General features: G+C 40.5%; 1 protein-coding gene and 1 pseudogene across 3 annotated transcripts in view; one reads left to right on the forward strand and one right to left on the reverse strand.

Annotated features, from left to right (window-relative positions):
• The first annotated feature begins 2,287 nt into the window (after positions 1–2,287).
• Positions 2,288–22,444, forward strand: part of FOXJ3 (forkhead box J3) — a 130,857-nt gene continuing 110,700 nt past the window's right edge. For both annotated transcript variants that reach the window (XM_082680869.1, XM_082680870.1), the window contains exon 1: positions 2,288–2,430. The gene's annotated coding sequence lies outside the window, so the exon portion shown is untranslated. The remainder of the gene's footprint in view (positions 2,431–22,444) is intronic.
• On the reverse strand, positions 21,415–21,957 carry LOC309818840 (large ribosomal subunit protein uL22-like; annotated as a pseudogene). Its single transcript has one exon. The product of its transcript is annotated as a large ribosomal subunit protein uL22-like (transcript).

Raw genomic sequence — 22,444 nt, forward strand, 5'->3', positions numbered from 1 at the left:
ATCCTTACAATGGCCTACAAGACCCCACTCTCTGACGTTATCTCCTATTCCTCTCTCATTTGCTTACCCGGCACCAGTTGTCCTGGCCTCCACTATTTTTAACACTTCCAGGAATACTTTCACTTCAGGGCCTTTCCACTAGCTGTTCCTTCTGCCTGGGACACTCTTTCCCATACAACGCATGGTTCACTCCCTCACCTCTTTCAAGTTGCTCATTAAAGTCACCTTATGAATTGGGCTCTGCCTGATGGCTCTATTTAAAATCCCATTCTGTAAAACTGGAATTGGAATAGCTGTTATGAATCTACCTTCATTTCTCTTCCACTAAGTCTTCTTTGCTACCCCTATTACTTTGCTCTGAGTCTAGATTTTTTTGGATAACTGCCCCCTCTTTTCCTCTAAATATTTTCCTTTCTTCCTTCCTTTTGCTCCAGTGCAGATCTAAGGCCATTCACCTATATTAATGCATGAGTTTACTTGACGAAAGAGGTGAGGTGTACTGAAACAGAAAAATATGTGTTCTCAGCTGAGGAGAAGCTGGAAAGGGAGTTGGACTCAGAAGACATTAGGTTTGAGTCCCGGCTCAAGTTTTTAGCCCTCTCAGCTTCAATTTCATCAGCTGTAAAAATGAACACAGGAGTCCTACCTTAGGGACCTGGTGAAAGCACTGAATGAGAGGTCAAGTGAAAGCACCTGGCATGTGGTCTCTACTAGCTGCAGAAGGTTGGCTTATTCTCCACTGAAACCCCAGCACCTAACACATGGTTCAGTTGAAGTAAATGAACACATTATTGATGAAGCAATGGTTGATGTTAAAAAAAAAATCCCACCCCCCTACCTCCAGTTTTCCTCATACCTCTTACCCTGGTCTATTTTTTTTCCCCCATAGCACTGAACACCTTCTATCACACCAAATTCTTTTCTTGTTACGTTTATCATCTTTCTCTCCATACTCAGATGATAGCTCTAAGAGGGAAGGGTATTTCCACCCTGCCCCACTCTTCTATTCACTGATCCAACCCAAACACTAAAATAGTGTCTGACAACCTTAGTAGCGATCAGCAAATATTTGTTGGATGAATGAGTGAATGAATCTTTTAATATTTAGAATCTTGCTGGAGTCTTATGTAGAAAAGGAATATAGGAGTACTTTGAATCCTCAGTGCCTAGAAATGCTTGGTAAATGGCAGGTGTTCAATGTTTGCTGAAGCCATTGGGTACTCAGCTCTTTACCAGAGGTCTTCATCTATCTATATGAGACTACATCAAAAGAGGTTCCCAAAGTCAATTCACTCAGGCCTCTCCTTTTCATCTCGTCCAATCAACCTAGTATTCATCTAACAAATTATCTGAGTTTCCAAATATTGAGTACCTATTATGAGTTCAAAAGCATGCTTGGTGCTATATGTGACTAACGCGAAAGAAGCAACAGCAAGTAATAAGTCTGAATGTAATTAAATGTGAAATTACAGGGAAGCTTTGCAGTGCTGATACTTTAGAGAAAGAATCAGTGAAGACGGACTAGAATTAAATTCCAAAGTTCACAAGTCGCCCAACTACCCTTCTAAGCGCTCCACCTGTTGACAGCAAGGACCATAACCTGGGCAGCAGCTTTAGAATCAGAATGTCTTTCAGTTACAAATCCTTTGTTTTAAGGAGTAGGAAACCAAGGCTAGGTACGGGAGAGGCCTCGGAAGAGATGGGTCTAGAACCCGGGACTTGTGACGTTCTGGAAGAAGTGTCCTGAAGGCCCAAGGTGCCTTTGTGGGGGTCGTAGAATCCGTGGTGCCCAGTCTTCCGGAGAGGCTAAGGTGCCTATCGCTAAGGTGAGGTGGAGGAGGTTAGCGGAGAGGTCACAAGGCGCCATTCCCCCGGAGGACGGGACTCTGGAATCCCTGGGCAGGATCCCAGGCAGAGGTCCCTGCTGTCCTCAACCAAAGAGCCGCCCCCGCCGCCCTCCCTCCCCGGCCGCCACTCTGAGGAGCAGAGACCTGGTCCAAGCCATCATCCCCGCCCCAAGTCGCTCGGAGGTGCCGGCGGCTGGCTGACACCCGCAGCACAGAACCAAGGCCCCGGGAGTCCCAGGGCACTACTTGTTCCAGCGGAAGGATCACAAGCGCGTTGCCACGACTGTGACCGCGGAGGAGTCGTGACGCCGCTGACGCCGTGCCGGTGGCGCAGCGACGTCGCAGGAGGCGGGGGCGGGGGCGGCGGCGGCGGCGGCGGCGGGGGCGGGAGGGGGAGCGGGTTGGGAAGTAGTTCCGGGTGCGCGGCCCCGGATGTTGGCTGCTCCCGCTGCCGCCGCCGCTCTCGGCGCTGCTCCGGGCCTCGGCCGCTCGCACCAGGCACCGTTGGGACGTTTCCCGGGGGGTGGAGACGCACTTAGCGGCCGGGGGCTCGGCCGGGCCGTACCGGCCTGCGCAGCCTGAGGTGAGCACCCGCTGCCGGGGTGGTCGGGCCGGGACGGCGGGCGAGGAGGCGGGGCCGGGGCATCTCCCGGGACGGAGGTAGGGGCTGCCCTCCTCGAGACGCCGTCTCCCTCCTCACAGCCGCGGTCGCGTCGCGGGGCCGGCGGCGGGCGGGGCGGGGCAGGGGGCCCGGGCCCAGGCTGAGGCCTGGCGGGCGGCGAGGGCTGTGTCGCTCCCTCCCCCGCGGCGCTTCTCAGCTGCTGCTGCTCCTCAGCGGGGAAGCGGCGGCTCCGCACCTCCCGCCCCTCCCCCAGGCGGGGCCCGGGGGAGCCAGACTGAGTTCCCGGGGGCGTAGAGTCCGAGGACAGTGGCCGTCTTCCTTCCGTGACCTGCCTCTGGCCTGGACTAGCCCCCTTTCCCGGCACGATGCAGCTTCTTCCTTTCAAGCTCCGGGGTGCTTTTCGGCCGGCGAGGCGGCCAGTATCTCGCGCATCGGGGGTGCCCTTCGGGGTGAGGAGGCCCGTGCGGGGGCCTGCGTTCCCACCCATCCTGTCGCCGTGTCCTTTACCGGCATTGGGCAGAGGCAGCCGTTCCATGCGGACGTGTTGCTGTCCTGTGTGTGTTGCATCCTGCCCACGTGGTAGGGTGTCCCCCCCCCCCCATTTTTGCAGCTAGTGAGGAGGGAGGTTAAAGCGGGGTGGTTTTTACTCTGATTTCCTCCGGGTGGCGTGGAAGGTGTTAGGGTCATTTTGCTTTGCCGAGGCGTACTGTTGGTCAGCTGGAAGAAGCAAGACTTGTAGTCTCTGAAATTGAGACCAGTAGGGGACTTGGTTTCATTGACATCTTCCTCCTCTTCCTTTAGCTCTTGTTCTTTTCTTTACCATTTAATCCTAAAGAGAGAATAATATGCTTTAGCTGCTGATGCATTGAGGTGCATAGTTTTCACTTCTCCATTTTACTTTTTGTGTGTATGATTGGCGAAGCGTTTTCTTTTCTGTGTTGTGCAATCCACGTCTCAGTTGTTCCTAGTTGGATTCCTGAATGAGCTGAGTTGGGCTGGCCAGGGAGTTAGAGATTGGTGGGCATCTTCCTTGTCTTTTCCTAACATTTACTTTATTTTTTCCTTCTGTTTTGTTTGCCAGTGAAGCAGGCGTGCATGTCATGGATGTGTTACATGCATAGCTCTTTATTTGCAAGGCAGCACTAGGTAGTTTCACTGAGTCACTCATTTCGTGGGAGCTCTTTTATTTCACTTTTCCTCTCTTTCTGTTGAGTGTCATTGCACTCTCTGGTTTTTGAAACTGTTTTTGAAACGTGTTTTGAGTAGTTTCTTTCCTTAATGTCTCTTCCAGGTTAAGGTTTCCATCTTCCTGTGTTTTGCTCTTTTGTGACCACAGATTGCTCCCTTAACTGGGAGCAGGACACGGCAGCAGTGAGAGAAGCCTTGTATTCCTCCTAGACTTTAGCAGATATTTATAGAAAAGCAATAACTCCTCTCTGTTTTTCTCTTTGGGTAGTATCTAGAGATTTGATTGAATTTTTTAGATATCTGTTTTCTTTTTGTGTTCTTGGAGTTAAGGTGAATCATTTTCTTGGTTTTGTGCTGCTGAAGGTGCTGGGGTCTTCCTCATGCTTTTATTAGGTTTTTTTTTTGGATGGGGTCAGGACATGTTTATTTTGGCTCTTTTTGATTCATTAGTTTGGTGAAATGAAAAATCCTCATATTTTGAAGTCACTTTTTAGATTCCAAAATGGCCAGTTCTCACTTTTTCTTGGTTTTTCACATGTGCATTCTCTTTAAGTGTATGTTTGTTTTTTCTTTTATCTGGTACAATTGTTAGTATATTCTCTTTCTAGGTGTGTGAAATAAAAATATTTAAATACAGATTCTGTCCGCCCTCACCATGGTAAGTATGGGTGGGGCAGTGGAAAATAGAGAATGCTGTTCTGATACATTCTGAGGCATATTTATTTAGTTAAGTCAGCATTTGTGTACTTCTGCAAAATACAGTGCTACGTGTGAAGTGGTCTGTATGAAGAGACACAAGGAATAAAATATGTGGTCTCTTCACACTTCTGTTGGGGAAACAACATGTAACATGCATCATTCATAATTCCAAGCAACATCAAGCTCCTGGTTGGGATAACAGTGCAGCCAAAGTCAAAGGTATAAGTGAGATTTGGAAAATTTGGAATTTTCAAAGGGCAAGAGATGTATTTAGTTAAGGGGTATTTGCAAAGACATAGACGTGGCAATGTACAAAAGATATTGAGCAGTTTGACTGGCATAGGGAATCTGTATTGGTGAATAAGAATAAATGAGTTTAGGCTTGGTGAGTGTGTATTGGTGGAGGACCTTATTAAGGATATAGGGTTTAATTTGATGGGGTACCACAGTGGGTTCTAAAGATTGAGAGTAAGATGATGCATATTGTTCCTGAGGAAGGTTTTCATAATTAGTTGAATGTCCTGGAGTAGGAAGACTGACTAGAAGGCTCTTGGAGAATTTTAGGAACAAGATGATGAGAGTCTGAGATAAAATGGTGATGTTTGGAATAAAATAATAGCTAGCATTTATTGAGTACTGTATGCCAGGCACAATGTTCTAAGGTATTCACATGTATTTAACTCATAAAATCTTCATAATAAGGTCTTATTATTCCTATGAAGAAACCGAGTTATAGAAAGGTTAAGTAACTTGCCCTAAATCCTATAGAGAGTAAGCAGCAGAGCCAGGATTTGAACCCAGGCAGTCTTGCCTTTGAGCCTATGCATTTAATCTTTATATTGTCCTATGAAAGGGTGTATAGAATATATAAGAGGATGTATGTTTGAGTAAAAATTAATTTGAACTTAGTGATGATTGAATGTGTGCCAAGGGAAGAGAGCAAATTAAACATTAAAAGATTAAAGCCTAGAATCCTGGGAGAATGGCTGATAATGATGAGGAAATTAGGAAAGCGTCACTGTGAAGATAAATGAGCTAAGGTGGGTTATGGTCAGCACTTCAATTGTATTCAATCAAGTTTTCAATAAAAGGCTAGTCTTCTGCAACTCCCGATAGCCTTTTCTCCTTGCTGGTTTTGCTCTGGAAATGCAGGCTAGTTTAATATTAATCTAAGCACAACAATTAGAAAAACAGATCTATTCAAAAGAAAAAATATATAGGAATTATTTTGGTTGAGTCATACCACTGCTTCCCAACCTTAGTGAAGATAAGATTTGAATAGAGGAATCCTGTAGTATATCACTATAAGATGAACAGAGATGCAATGTAGATTGTGCACTTACCAGGACTGTATTTGGTAGTAAAAAAAAAATATGTGAGTAGGTGAGTGTTGGGAGGTTAGTAGCATGATGGCGAGAGAACTTTGAGGTTTGGAACTGTGGGTGACATTATAGGCTAATAGGTAAAGCATTCTGAGAAGAACCAGGAAGTACATCAGTGCCACAGAAGCCAAGGATAGGAAGGATAGTGTGGTAGACAGTATCAGATGTAGTCTCAAAGTTCAGAAAATCATCATGATGAAAAGACTATTGAACCAGGAGGTGATTTATAACCTTAGAATTTTGAAAGGAAGGATAAGAAGAGATGCCAGATTTGCTTTCCGCAGAAGGCTTTGTAGAGATTTTGTGGTCTGGTGTGGTAATTCTTAGTATTTTCTCCTATTGCTTCCTCCAGTCCCATTCTTGTCCACATGTCCAAGCTACTCAAATATCAGAAAACTCACTTTTTTTCTTAAAAAAAAAAAGAAACGTGTTCTAAAACCAGTGATTTAATACTTTCTCTCACACTTTTTATTCTTTTTTTAAACAGTTTTACTGAGATAATTCACATACTATACAATTCACCCATTTAAAGTGTACATACAGTTCAGTGATTTTTAGTATATTCACCAAATTGTGCAGCCATCACCACAATCATCATCCCAAAAGAGAAAGTCTGTAACCATTAACAGTCACTCTCCATTTCCCCCTCATTCCCCAGTCCTAGGCAACCACTAATGTACTTACCATCTCTGTAGATTTGCCTATTCTGAACATTTTGTATAAATGGAATCATACAACATGTGGTCTTTTGTGTCTGGCTTTTTTCACTTAGCATAGTGTTTCAAGGGTTATCCATTTTTGTAGTATGTATCAGTATGTCATTCCTTTTTATTGTTGAATATTCCATTGTATGGCTCTACTACCTTAAGTATCTACTTATCAGTTGATGGACATTGGGGTTTCTTACTCTTTTAAAAATCCTCCCTATCTTCATTTTAATCTTCACCCTGCCAACTCCATCCCTCTCATGGCTTGTCTTTTAGATTATAACCTCTATTATGCATTCTGCTAGGCACTGGGGATATAAAGATGAGTATGACATGGCTTTTGAACATTCATATGGTGTGTTTATGGTTTACATATGTTTTCTCATGTGTTATCTATTTTATCATGCAACAACCCTGTGATGTAGGCAAAGCGTTTTTTAAGATGAGTAATTTTGAAGTTTAGATTAGGTGACTTGCCCAAGATTGCCCAGTTAAGTCAGTGTTGGAGCAATTAGATCATCTTAGTGCATGCCCATTGCTCTTTCCACTTCTCTATGCTGCTATTCTAACTTAAAGGAGCCTCTTGTGAATTCCTGGAGAATTAGAGAGTTGGAAAATCCCCTTGCTTAGGGAATCAGTAACTTGTAATGTTTGATCTTCAGGACATAAAATGAGATTTTTTCTTACTTCGTTCTGTCACTTGTTTGTGATTTAGATAAGTCATTTCATATTTCTGCCTTTCTTTCAGAACTTTACTGGGGATTAATGTGATGATGGTGATAGTGGTAGTGGTAATAATAATAGCTAACATTTTCTGAGGCCTTAGGATGGGCTCGAAAGTGTTCTAACTGTTTTTCATTTATTATTCATATAATCCTCACAACAACTCTAAAAGGTAGGTTTTTTTGTTATCAAAAATTTACAGATGAGGATACAGGCATAGAGAGGTTAAGTAACTTGCCTAAGGGTATGTAGCTAGGGATGGAAAGAACCAGGATTTGAACCCCTGCAGTCTATTTTCAGAACTCAGTGACTCTTAATCACTGTACTGTTAACTGTGTTATGAATTAATAGAGGGTATTATTTCAAGTAAGGGTATGACCAGAATATGAAGATTGGATTTTGAATGTAGTTGGGGAAACAAACAGCAAAATTAAGTTGACATTGCATCCACATTTCTTTTAAATATCAATCTAACACTTCAGTGTACAGAGATACGTGTTGTGTAGGCATCCAGGTACATTTTTTTTCTGTTTATCCCTGCTAATAACCTCTCAACTCAGAAACTGCATTATTTTCAGTGCTCTTCACTGTCAGCTTTGTTAGTCATTAGCTTTCCACATTGTCGCTATTCAGAAACCTTGGCTTAGGACAGCTGAAGCTTACTTTAACCTCTCCTGAGCCTCCCTTTAACTGTGAATCTTTGTTTTCCATTTTGAACAGTTAGCCTTTCAGTCCTAGATGGAGGTACTCTTTACCTCCTCCACCCCAAAACTCAGAAAACACCACAGAGGCATTTTATAACAACGGTCAAAAAATTTGACCGTCTTATTTGGCATAACTGGATTTTAGTGCACAAATAACAAGAACCAAAGCACAGTGTTTTGGTTAAAGAGATTGACTTATACTGAAATTGGAAAAGGCATCTGCTATACAGGATTTTGGATTTAATAGAATTTGTTATAACCAGATCCACTGAGCATTATTACTGTGAGCCATCTGCTGGGACATGGAAATAGCTTTGTTATATGGAACCCGATGTATTTATATTTATAACAACGGCATTCTACTTATTTTAAGTAATCTTTTGTAGTTACGTACCTTGGCTGCTATTTTACTTGGTATATCAGCTGATAACCTGAGAATGCAATGTCTTTCAAAGTGGTTATTACTTTTCTGTAGAATTGAGACAAAACAACAAATGGAGAGCAAATGAGACTCATATATGGTGTCAAACTTTAATGCTGTAACAACAGAAAATACTGGGTAAGTATGAATATGATATAAGCTAATTAGGACCATTTTCAATAAGAACTCTTTGGCACCATTAAGTTTAGTTTCTAGTAATTACTAAACTACTTTGGTTGCTCTAAGAATTTTACTGTAAATCTAAAGTGATTTCATTTTGGTATAATCAGACCTACATTAACACTGCTCTGTCTGACTTATTTCCCATCAACAGGTCTGTTGTGGGATGCAATAAGAGAAACTTGTTAGAACATAGTCCTAGAAAACTCTTCTGAGTTGAATGCTAACAATTTGGAGGTGGGCAAAGTCCTTGGGTGGAAGTGTTTAGAGAGAGTCTAGAAACCTGGCATGTTGACTGTCTTTGTTTGGGCTGCTGTAACAAAATGCCACAGATTGGGTAACTTATAAACAACAGAAATTTATTGCTCATCGTTTTGGAGGCTGGAAAGTCTTAAGATCAAGTGCCAGCATGGTCACCTTCTGGTGAGGGTCCCCTTCTTGGGTCGTAATTGGCACTTTCTTGCTGTGTCCTCACATAGTGGAAGGGGCAAGGGATCCCTCCTGGATCTTTTATAAGAGGCTAGTCCTATTCATGAAGGCTCTGCCCTCATGATCTAACTACCTCCCAAAGACCCCACGTCCTAATATCGTCATCTTTGGGGGTTAGGATTTCAACATACAAATTTTGGAGGGACACAAACATTTAAACTGTAGCATTGGCTATTTTTTCATTATTTTCAAATAATATATATGTCATGGATTCCATTGAAGACTTGACTGATTATCCTAGGATGACCCTGTGTGTGAAGGAGACTTTATCTAGTAACTTAGTTTTAGCTAAAGTTTTTACCTGGAGTACAAAGCTAAAACATGTAAATGAATTCTACCTAGATGGAGTCCTGCCCAGTGATATAGTGGTGTCAAGGATATAAGACTGATCTTCTGATTGATTGGTAAAGTGTGGTGCCAGTGTCACCTTATTAAACATTTCAGAAGTTGGAATTGGCTTTTTCTACGGCTGAGACCTGGCCTTACTGTGAAACATAGATTTATGAGAGCATGGATGAAGGGAGGAAGACTGCTAGAACTCATTAATAACAATTTCAAATTCTGTTCGCTTCCAGAGAGATGGGATTGGGAGGGGTGCAGTATGGTAGAAAGAAGTTATTAATATCCTAGACTTTGGCTGGTGTGTATATGGGTGCTTATTAAATTATTAAAAAGAACTAAAAAGTTTCTGTGGCTTGTCTGTAGAACTTTGGGAAATTAATTACAGACACAACAGTCAAATATGCTGCAGTCAGGAGCAGGTTGACTCTTCTGAATGAAGATGGAGCAGACTGTCATGGCAGGAGATAAACCATATATGGCATCAGTTTTTGCTAGTGTGGTTGGGTCTGTGAATCTGTGACATGCTTTACTTGTCTACCCTGTGTAAGGACCTGTTGATGGTATTGTCTCACGTGTATATGTAGATAGTAATCACCATCAGAAATGGCGTCTTTGTGTATCAGGGAAGTCATGTTTTATGTCTGTTATAGGGCATGTGTGCGTTGGAAAGATTTCCACCTTAATTTGAATAATACTTTATGAAAAGCTTTTTCTCTGATCTATTAGAAAAACAGTCCTGTGATATAGGTAAGGCAATAATATTCGTATTCCTGTTGATAAATGGAGAAAATGAGATACAAGCTAAGATTGACTTAGTGTCACTTAGTTATTTAATAGAGCAGAGACAGGAGCCTAGATCCTGCATTCTGTCTCTAGTCTTGTACTTTTTAGTAGAAAGCTGACAAGGTTTTTTTTTTTAAACTTACATTGCGTTCTTATTTATTCATTGATGGATTGCTGCACGTGGGCTTTCTCTAGTTGTGGTGAGCGGGGGCTGCTCTTCCTTGTGGTGTGCGGGCTTCTCACTGGTGGCTTCTCTTGTTGTAGAGCACAGGCTCTAGGTACGCGGGCTTCAGTAGTTGTGGCACGTGGGCTCAGTAGTTGTGGCTCATGGGCTTTAGAGCGCAGGCTCCATAGTTGTGGCGCACAGGCTTAGTTGCTCTGTGGCATGTGGGATCTTCCCGGACCAGGGCTCAAACCCATGTCTCCTGCATTGGCAGGCGGATTCTTAACCACTGCGCCCCCATGGAAGCCCAGCTGACAAGGTTTTTATGCAGCACACGCTTGGATTTCTGAGGTAGAAATTAAAGTTTAAGAACCCCAAAGGACCTGGGCTCCTTGGAGCATTGTCTTGTGATAATGTCAGACTAGGGTGCATACAACTGTTGAGAGCAGCTTCTTCCTTTGTTAAATTTGGGTCCATTTCCAGTAATTGGATGTATTTTTACTTGAACTTGCATTCTTTGTGAATTCTGGAAGTGAGGAGATGGAATCAGAAGGGAAACTTTTAAGGATTACTAAATAGCAGATTTGGTCTTATTATTATGAAAGTATACATCTATAAAAATATAGAGAATGAGGAATTGTATCTGGAACATTTAGAGATTGAGGGTGCTTGGGTTACTGCCATAGTGCGAACATATTGTTTTTTGCCGATGGGCAGGAAGAGTGACAGTATATAAAGAACTTATAACTACACAGAAAAAAAGACTGGGAAAGAAAGCATCACGTTGGGTAGTCTTTATTTTCACCTTTGAACCTGTTTATATTTTCTATAAGTTCTCTACAGTGAGCATATATCATTTTTATAGTCTTCTGTTTTCTAGTCTTTAAAAAATAAACATGTATGATTTTTATGGTTCAAATGAGAATTTGGAAAAATGTGAATCGTAGCACTTTTGAAGAGTAGTTTAAACACTGGTGCTATCAAAGTATTTTGCTTTTTAGGCAGTTATGTTAATAAATCAGTTTGATAAATTATTTGATTATAATCTTATAGGTCAGGTTGTGGGTGTATTAAGTGTTTTGGGTTTTTCTTTGTAGAAATTGGTCATTTAGCTCTGGTGGTCAATAAATTAATTTTAGTCCCCCAGAAGCAACCAGGAACTTAGGTTTACATATAGTAATTACTTATCAATAAATGACCTAAAAGTAGCACTCTGACTTATAGTGAAAACTGGATTTAAGAACCTACTCATCTGCTTTAATTTCCTTGGCAGATTTCTAATAAGAAAAACCAAATTGTCATTGATTCTTTAAGGTACTTGTTTTCATCCGGGGACATTGGACTCAGTTTCTCTCATTCATTTGCTCATTTATTCACCATGTGTTATGTCCTGGGAACTGTACTAAATGCTGGGGACACAAGTAACTAATAGGGTCCCTGCCATCAAGGACTACAGCTTTTGGTTTGGGAGAGACATCAGAAGAGAGATCCTAGGCATATGGAGAGACCCATTTTTTCTGTTTTTCTAGTTTTTAACTAAAAAGCAGCATGACTAGCTTGTTTGAAGAATTTAATGCTTTTGGTGGTGTGGTTAGATGGCTTTAAGAGGAGCTGATGGTTTCATAATTATTTTTCTGACTCCAAAATATTGAAAATCCTTGATCTAGAGAATTGCCTTATCTAAGGAGCGTTGTTTACTGAGGTAGATGACCCAGGCGTTTATATTTATATCCGATTTGCTTTGGGAACATAATTAAGAAACCTGTGTTGATTCTTCTAGGATGGAGACAGTGTCTTTTGTTGTCTTTTATTCTCTCTACTGTTGATCCTTGAACAACAAGGGTTTGAACTGCACAGGACCACTTGTAGGAGGATACTTTTCTATTGTGACTATGACAGTACTACACGGTCCATGGTTTGAATCTGCCGATGCGGAGGAACTGCAGATATGGAGGGGCAACTGTAAGTTATACTCGGGTAAACCCCCATGTTGTTCCAGGATCAACTGTACTAGTAAATGGAAGGATATTTCATATTTGAGCTTAACTTTAAGAATATTAACATCGATGCATTGTATCAAAAGTTACCTTTTGTCTAATATATATATGTATGTATGTCTATATATGTAATATATAGATATATAGTAGTTCCTAACATCTTAAGAGTTAATCTTTTATTCAGGCCAGCGAGATATCCCACTAAAACACTTGAGAAAGAGTCATTCGCCTACTCTTAGAACACCTGTAGTCACCGATAGCCGTAAGGTAGCCTGTTTGTTGTTAGCTCTAATTGGGGCAAAATTTGCTTGTAACTTCATCTCTTTTTCCTAGTCCTTCTCTGCAGAACATTAGACACCTAGTTTGCCTTCTTTGACAAGATAACTCTAAATATATGAATGCGATTGTTCATTCAGCAAATATTTTGTCAGCACCTACATATGCAAAACATGGTCCGGGGCATTGTGAGAGATCCAAAGGTAATTAAGAGGCATAGTCTCTTCTCAGAGAACTGATACAGAGAAAGTCATGGGTTTGTTGAAAAGAGTGGTTTTGCTTATGATGATCAGGAAACTTCTTGGAAACAATAATGTTTGAATTAAGATTAGTGATGGGGTCGACTAGGCTGACTGCATAATCAAAAACCTAGAGATGAGGAAGAACAATGCAAGTTAGAGGAGTAGCAAGAGGCCCAGCCTGGCTGTTTGACAAACTATCCTCAAGGATATTGAAAATGTTCATTGTTTATTCTCAGCGCCTGGAGGAGTGTTCGTAAATAATAGGTGCTCAGTAAATATTTGTTGAATGAATGAATGGTTACATTTGGGAAATACTGAACAACTTCTTGAAGAGTGATAAAGCGCTTTAGGATATTGAACACTTTGATAAGTCCCTTAGAGAGAAAAAAAATACTTGACTCAAACTTACTTGATTATGGAATGCCTGTTAACAGCTCTGGAAAATATTACACTGAGTCTCTACGGTAGAGGAGACAGGGAATGCTGGAAAGTGTTTTCTTCAAGCTAAACACACCCATTTTCTTCATTCTATACTTGACATTTGGCTTCTAAACTCTTCACTAGGCTGATTTCCCTCCCTGCAAGCATTCTAGCTCATAAGTGTTCTTAAAACGTGGTACTCAAACAGAACACAATACTCCAGTTGTGAGCTAACCAGTGAAGAGTGAATGGGACTGCTACCCTCGTTGATCTGGATACTGTTCTTCTAATGAACCCTAAGACTGTGTTTTCGTTTTAGCAGCTGAGTCACTGTCTTGGCTCATATTCAGTTCTCATATTAATTTACAAGAAGTTCTTTGAGTAGATTCTCTGATTTCCTATTAGTAGAGCTAACACATGAATGCCCATTTTTTTTCTGATTGAGTCTAGGTTGTTTTCTCAGAAGTACTAGTGATTCTTAAGTTTCCTGAAATCTGAGAAAGAAAAGAAAAAGAATTAGTTGTACAATGCTGGAGTAACATAAAAGTCCATCACTGCTGAGTATACTCAAAACTAGATAAAATATAGTGAATCCCTCTATACCCATTACAGATTTAATAATTATTAAGTTGTTTGCTGTATATGCCTCAACTATCTTTTGCTTAAGTGTTTTAAAGAAAATCATAGGCATTGTCTTTTCACCCCTACAAACATCAGTATGCATCTCTAAAAAGGATAGACATTTCTTACATAACCATATGCCATTATTGTAGCTAACGAAATTAACAATATTTCCTACTAGTGTTATCACAATATCCAGTTCATAATAAATGTGTCCTTGACTATTTGTGTCTTTTTACAGTCGGTTTTTAATTGAATCAGGATTCAGACAAGGTCTACGCATTACATCTAGTTGTTACGTTTGTTGTCTCTTTTAGCCTAACACAGTTCCCCCCTTACTTTTTGGCATAATTTCATTGTGTCCACTTCTTTGACCTTTCCTGTCTCTATACCAAGTTCTGTTACTGTTTCTTTTGAAATAGCCCTAAGAGTTTTCCTTCATTTACAGGAATTCAGCAAACATTTTGGACTGTTATGTACAAAACATGTCCTAGGCATTATGGGAGGTAGAAAGGTTAATTTGACATGTGCCTGGCCTACTAGGAGGCCTGCAATCCAGTGGCAGAGACAGGTACATACAGAAACAATACGAAAGAGATTATTTGCCTTCGGATGGGTCATGCCTTGATTATATATCCTCCCATATATTTTCCTGGAAAATGCTGCTAGTGGTATCTTCTTAGTACATTACTTCAGGCATGTCCTGATCAGGAACCCACAGTTGATTGCCTTTTGAATCAATCCAAACTATACTGTTTTGGGCCTGGCACTCAATGCTCCACTAATTCCCACCTTTAGTGGAACGTGGAACTTGTCAAGACACAAATATCCTTTTTTGGACCAAATTTATATTGTCATGTAGAATTTTCATTTCTCAAACAAGATTATAGATATTTTGAGAGCAAAAATCTTGTCTTCTTTTTCTGTATAATATTGGAAATCTTAATAATTAACTTTTGGAGAGTCCTGGCACATATGCCAGTAGGGCTGTTCTTCCTGCCTACTACCTTTCCAGAGACAGAGCTTCTGCCAGTTAGAAGTAAATAATCCAGGGGCTTCCCTGGTGACGCAGTGGTTAAGAATCTGCCTGCCAACGCAGGGGACACGGGTTTGAGTCCTGGTCCGGGAAGATCCCACATGCCGTGGAGCAACTAAGCCCGTGCGCCACAACTATTGAGCCTGCGCTCTAGAGCCCGTGAGCCACAACTACTGAAGCCCGCAAGCCACAACTACTGAAGCCCGCGTGCCTAGAGCCTATGCTCCACAACAGTAGAAGCCACCGCAATAAGAAGCCTGTGCACCACAAAGAAGAGTAGCCCCTGCTCGCCGCAACCAGAGAAAGCCCACATGCAGCAACGAAGGCCCAACGCAGCCAAAAATTAAAAATAAATAAAATAAAATAAAAGTAAATAATCCAGTTCTGGGTCTCTTCTTTTACCCCAAAAGCCTCCTTAAAAATAGAAAAAAGCCCATTCAGTGGTCTGAATCACATAATGGCAGATACATGGTTTGGATGTTGCCACTTCCCCATCACCATGTCCATGGCAAACTACTAATTTCTTGTTTTTAGACATGACCTTCGCAGTGTAGCACTTCAGGCAGCTACTACCTATGGAGTATAATTGGCAAATGATATGAAACCTTTCTGCTATCCTTCTCCTAAACCAATAGTTCCTGAATTAAGCTGTGTATCAGAATCACCTGATACTTGTAATGAATAGATTTCCTAGTTTTGCTCTAGACTGTTGAATTAGGATTTCCAGGAATTGGATAGAAATGATTCTTATAAAGTTGGCCATGGTTTGTAGACTTGCTTTGAGGACCAGGCAGGTAATTTTAATTTTGTTAAACAGCTCTAGGAGTGGAGACTATAGCTGCCCATCTTTTTAGGTGTATAGCATCTCATTCCTCTGACAACCAATATGTTGTTCTGACATGTTCAATTTATTTTATTATTTTTTAAATTAATTTATTTTTGGCTGCGTTGGTTATGCTTTGCTGTGTGCGGGCTTTCTCTAGCTGCGGTGAGCGGGGGCTACTCTTCATTGTGGTGCGCAGGCTTCTCCTCTTGGTGGCTTCTTTTGTTGCGGATCACGGCTCTAGGCGCACAGCCTTCAGTAGTTGTGGCTCACGGGCTCTAGAGCGCAGACTCAGTAGTTGTGGTGCATGGGCTTAGTTGCTCCGCGGCATGTGGGATCTTCCTGGACCAGGGATTGAACCCATGTTGCCTGCATTGGCAGGTGGATTCTTAACCACTGCACTACCAGGGAAATCCCTGATATGTTCAATTTACATTTCAGAGATATGGTAGGATCTCTTGCTTTGAATTATACCAGGCAAAGCACATGCATCAAATGCCCAAGATAAAGATATGGGATCCAGAGAGGTGACATCTTGGTTTTCTAAATATAACTGAGATTAAATTTAAAGCCTCAGAACCCTTCAGCCCTCTGGAAACTTATTCTTTCTCTGTTTAGTGAATACCTTTAAAGCTTTAAAATGGAAGAGTTCAACATTTTTGGAGTAAACAGTCTTTTGAATTTTTCATACTTCATGTATATTCATTAAAGATGATTTAAACATATAATGTGATTTAACTTCATACACCTTTGTTAGATTTTCCATAAAAGTACACCTACAAGTTGGGGAAATGTTCTTTATTAGACCACATGATTTGATTTTGAGACTGGAAATTGTAGTTAAGTTATTGAGCATAGTAGAGAGACTGAAGTTTCAGGACTATCCAGTGAGTTAATGACAGACCCAGAAATAGAATCCTGTGTTATTTGCTTGGGTTATGATTTGGTTTGAAGAGGGTGGCCTGTGATCTGCTTACATAAATTTCAGGAAGTTAGGTTTGGGGTTTGGAAGACGTTACAGCTCTGTGATGTTTGGCCAAGAAGCTCCCCTCACCCACATTTACCACCTGTTTTATTGACAGCAATCCTAAACTATGGAGGGTAAAGAGACAGTTCAGCCTTACACTTCCTACTCCTACAGGAACAGTCTTATAAAGCTGAAGCTGATTGTTGGTTGGCATGCTTTTTTTCATCTTCTATTATAAGAGAATAACAACACCTGGCCCTAGTGTTGTTTTTAGGAAGAGAGGGTTATAACCTAAGTAGTTGATATATAGTGTTAGAGTGGTTTCCTATAGAATTTTTTCAGGGTATATAGAGGTGTATACATAAGTGTATCTTCATTAAACATGTTTAATTAATAAACAGTATGGTTTGGAAATGGTGGAGCCCACCAGAAAACAAACTTTCTTGAACCACTAATGGTTCAAGGGGTTATAGATTTCAAAATAATTGCTATAGTAGAGTTGCTTTCTGGTGAAGTCATTACTTTTACTCTCCCCTTTTCCATTTTGTGGGGTGCGGGGGGCACTCATATGGCACTAGTGAAGCAGCAGCTTACAGAACAAGAGAACATTTTGTGTGTGATGGTTCTTAAACTTGCTCTTTTAAAAAAACCAAAGGAACCCCCCCAGCTTTATTGAGATAAAATTCACATACCATATAATTCACCTGTTTAAGGTGTAAAATTCAATGGTTTTGTTTTTTTATAAATTTATTTTATTTAGTTTTGGCTGCGTTGGGTCTTTGTTGCTGAGCGTGGGGGCTATTCTTCGTTGCGGTGCACAGGCTTCTCATTGTGGTGGCTTCTCTTGTTGCAGAGCACGGGCTCTAGAGCACAGGCTCAGTAGTTGTGGTGCACGGGCCCAGCTGCTCTGCAGCATGTGGAATCTTCCTGGACCAGGACTCGAACCCATGTCCCCTGCATTGGCAGGCGGATTCTTAACCACTGTGCCAGCAGGGAAGCCCCAATGTTTTTTTTTTTAACATATTCATAGGGTTGTGTAATCATTGCTGCAGTCTAATTATAGAATGTTTTCCTCTCCCTCTAAAAGAAACCCCACACTCATTAGCAGTCAATCCACTTTACCTGCCTCCCCAGCCCTATGAAACTACTAATCTAACTACTAATCCATAATCTAACTATTAATATAAATTTGTTTTGGACATTTGATATAAATGGAATCGTGTAATGTGTAGTTTTGTTACTGACTTCTTTCACTTAGCATGTTTTCAAGGGTCATATATGTTGTAGCACGTACCATTCCTTTTTATTGCCAAATAATATTCTGCTGTATGGTTATAACATCTTATTTATCCATTCGTCAAGTTACTGGGCATTTGGATTGTTTCCACTATTGCTATTATGATTTTTTGCTGCTGTGAACGTTCGTGTACAGATTTTTCTGTGGAGGTATGTTTTCGTTTCTTGGGTATATTCCCTGGGAGTGGAATGGCTGTGTCATATGATTACTCTATGTTTAACTTTTTGACAAACTGCCAAGCTGTTTTCCAAAGTGGCTGCACTGTTTTACGTTTTTCACTATCAATGTATGAGGGCTTCAGTTTCTTCACATCTTTGCAACCTTTGTTATTATCTGTTGTTTTGATTATAGCCATCCTAGCTGGTGTGAAGTGGTATCTCGTTATTTCGATTTGCATTTCCCTAATAACTAATGACGTTGAACATCTTTTCATATCTTATTGGACATTTTAATATCTTCTTTGTAGAAATGTGTATTCAAATCTCTGCCCCTTTTTTTTTTTTTTTTTTTTTTGCAGTCAAATGCTCTTCCTCTGTGCTGTATCTCCAAATCTTTGCCCATTTATAAGTTGGGTTGTCTTTTTATTATTGAGTTGTAAGGGTCCTTTATATATTCTGGATACCTAACTTGCTTTTCCAACTGTGAATTTGTCTGAAATTACTTGCTTGGAGGCAGAGAGAAGTAATGGATACAAAGACTACATTAAAAAAAATCTGGTGAGTTTTCAGTTAGATTTTAGTTGTTCTTATTTTACGTTTATTCTCTTTTTCCAACTCTTGAGGAACCTGGTTTATTCATTCATTGAACAAATATGGCTGCAGACTGTATACCAGGATTTGGGGATATAACAGAGAATGAAACAGAAACTTTTATCTGCATTCTAGTGGGAGAGAAACAGATAGTGAAACAAAAGTCATATCAAATCATATCAGATGATGACGAGCTATGAAGAATAAAACAGGATAATGGGGATATACTGTGATGAGCTTTCTAACATATTCTTCACCTTTCCTGATTTCTTAATCTGTTCCTCTCTGCTCTGTTTGACCTTTTTTGCGTTTTCTGTTTATTTTCATTGTATGTAGTTTGTGGCTAAACTTTTACTTCACTCTCTCTCCTTATTCTTAACACCCTTGCAGTCTAATTTTTGCTTTCACTAGTCCACAAGATCCACCCTCTATAGTAATAATGATCTTCTATTAAAAGCCAGTATTGTCTTTTCAGTTTATGTCCATCTTAATCTGTGTGTAGCACTATTGCCTTTCTATCCATTAAATCACTTGCTGCAACCTCCAGTACAGTTTTCTCAAGTTTTTTTTTTTTTTAACTGGTTCGTCTTCTCTAAATCTGTTAGAGTTCTCCAAATTTAAGTTTTGGCCTCTCTTCTCCCTCTAACATTACCATGGTGAATTGATCATTCTCACATGATTTTTTGCTTTCTGAGAGCATGTGACTCTTGAGTTCTCACTTTCTAGCTATAGCTGCATCACTGCCTTCAGGTTTAACTAGTGAAGCTGCAGTGGACAGCTTGATTGCTACTCACTCAGCAGGATTCTTTTCCCTTTATGCCTTCCTCTGACAGATTTTTCCTGTTTAGGCTGATTAAGACACGGGTTATTTCCATGACTGCTTTAATGATTACCTGTGACTAATGGTATAACAATTCACAGTGTTCAGTCAAGGAACCTGATTCAGAGGGGTTGTCCCTTCATGGGTGCTAGTGAATTTTTTACTTTCAGGTCTTTTGAAAGAGCTAAATTCCGAAGTTAGAAAAAGAAGGAATAATCTCTTGACCTCTAGTGCTTATAGTATTCATTTTCAACAAAGTTTTAATTCTTACTTTTTCTTTTTCTTTTTTTTTTTGCGGTACGCGGGCCTCTCACTGTTGTGGCCTCTCCCGTTGCAGAGCACAGGCTCCGGACGCGCAGGCTCAGCGGCCATGGCTCACGGGCCCAGCCGCTCTGCTGCATGTGGGATCTTCCCGGACCGGGGCACGAACCCGCGTCCCCTGCATCGGCAGGCGGACTCTCAACCACTGGGCCACCAGGGAAGCCCTAATTCCTACTTTTATCTGATACGGTGTTGCTTTCATTCAAGCTACTGTCACAGTAACTGAGGCATGAATTTTTCCTTTTAACAGTATTCCCAAGGTCACAATTGAGATTCTCAGTTGGGTTCTTGATGCAAGGTCATGAATGTTGCAAGTTCTTTGTAAACTATAAAGCATATCTGTGTGGTGGGAGAGAGGAGAGAAGGGCTCATAAGAATTACTTGGGAGCTTTTTCAAAATTCTTAGTCCCATTTCACCTCCTCCTCCCAGATAATGTATTGTTATATACCTGTTAGTTAAACATCTGCTTCCTAAATGTGAATAGTTTGTAACTCATTTTAATGTACACATGAAGACTGCTTATATTAAAAGGAATTCCATATTCTTTCTGTTGGTGATGGGGTATACTGCAGTAGTTTTTCTTGTAGCATACCCATCAGTGAATGACTGGTTTTTACTCCCTGTCCTCTGGTGGTGTCATGCTATGCAAAGTTTCTTGTATGTTGACTTTCAAAGGATTTGCAGAAAATGCTACTAGGTGCTGTTGGCACCAACTTAAACTGTATAAATTTTGGATGTAATTGAACAAATTAATATAATTGTTCAACATAGTTGGCTTCAGAAATGTGAGTTTGTGATTTGGAGGACACTGAGATTTTCCTGATTTCACTGTGAATCATAGCCTTCTTTTGTGAGAGTTCCATGTTGCTGGGCATCTGCCTGGGTAGGGAGAAGATGATTGGTACATTTGTTCTTCCAGTTAACCAGACTGGTGTTCAAGACACCATTTAGGCGCAGTAATCTAAATTAAAAGTGGAGAAAACTGAAACTAAGGCATTGAGGCCACAGTAGATTAGAAAGACATTTAGGAGCTGGAGTTGGTAGTAAAACTTCACCATTTTAAAGTGTAAAATTTGGTGGTTGTATACAAAAGGTTTTTATTCACAAGGTCGTGCAACTATCAACACTATCTAATTCCAGAACATTTTCATCAATCCCAAAAGAAACCTGTTAGCAGTCATTCCCTACCCCCATTCCTCCTCCCATCCCCCTATCTCCTGGCAACTACTATCTACCTTCCATCTCTAGGATTTGCCCCATTCTGAATATTTTGTATAAATGGAGTCATACAATATGTGGTCTTTTGTGTCTGACTTCTTTCACTAAGCATAAGGCTCTCAAAGTTCATTCATATTGTGGCATGTAACAGTACGGCATTCCTTTTTTATGGCCGAATAATATTCCACTGTATATTATATGGATATTGTACAGATATGTCATATTTTGTTTATCTGTTTATCAGTTGATGGACATTTGGTTTATATCCACTTTTAGCTTTATAAATAATGCTGCTATGAACATTTGTATGCACGTTTTTTGCTTGTGTTTTTCTTTTTTTAAATTTATTTTTATTTGCATTTATTTTTTGTGGCATTTATTCCCGGGCCATAAGTTTTTGTTTCTTCAGTTTCTTCTGGGATATCTTTTTCTTTGGGGCAACCTCCTCTTCTGGTTTAGGAACAGTCTGTTCTTATTCAGTAAGGACCGTCTCAGTGTGGCAGGGAGAGCTCATGTATGGGTTGATCCAACCATGAGCTCTCTAAGTTCTGTGCTGCATCTTGGGAACTTTGTTCACCTGGATGTGCTCAGTGACTAGAGAATCTACATCTAAGCCCTTACGTTCAGCATTTTTGAGTATGTGCAGTAAAAATTCAGCACTCTTTCTGGGCCATCAACCCTGCGTCCAGCCCCACTGTTTGGCCTGGGCACACCTACCAGCTCCACCATTGTAATGATAGAATGCCACACATTGCTTCTTTAAAGTGACATCTTTCAGATACTTGGTGGATTTTCGGATATGCATACCCTTAATGGCCTGGGCAGTTTCATGAGTGTTCTTAAAGTGAACACGAAGATTTGAACCTCCTGACTTGCATGATTTTGTGGGGTTTTCTGGGTCAAGTGAATAGTGAACCATTTTTAGAGGTCACCTCAGGCTGCTTACTGGAAAAGGAAGCTGTATGCAAGTTTTTGTGTGAACATATGTTTTACGTTCTCTTGGGGATACATATATGTGCATATATATGTATTCCCAAGAGGATTTATATATATATATATATATATATATATATGTGTGTGTATATATATATATATATGTATATATACATATATTTAAATTTTTTATACATAAAAATACACACACACACGTACCCCTAAGAGTAGAATTGCTGGGTCCTGTGATATCTTTTGTAAGAATTTACCTTTGTTTTTGATAAAGCTGATATTGTAGAATGTTGTAGAATGTGATTTAGGTTTAAGAGACAAATGGGCTGGCTGACTCTCCACATTCTCTTGTCCCTGCCCACCCAATTTGGACAGCTTACCTGATGTCTAGGTTGTTAGAGTCAACAGAGCAGTCATACCCAGGTAACTACCTTGTAGAATACTGGATGTAGAGTCCTGGA

This window comes from Grampus griseus, assembly GCF_964374135.1.
Source record: "Grampus griseus genome assembly, chromosome: 1".
NCBI classification, from domain to species: Eukaryota; Metazoa; Chordata; class Mammalia; order Artiodactyla; family Delphinidae; genus Grampus; species Grampus griseus.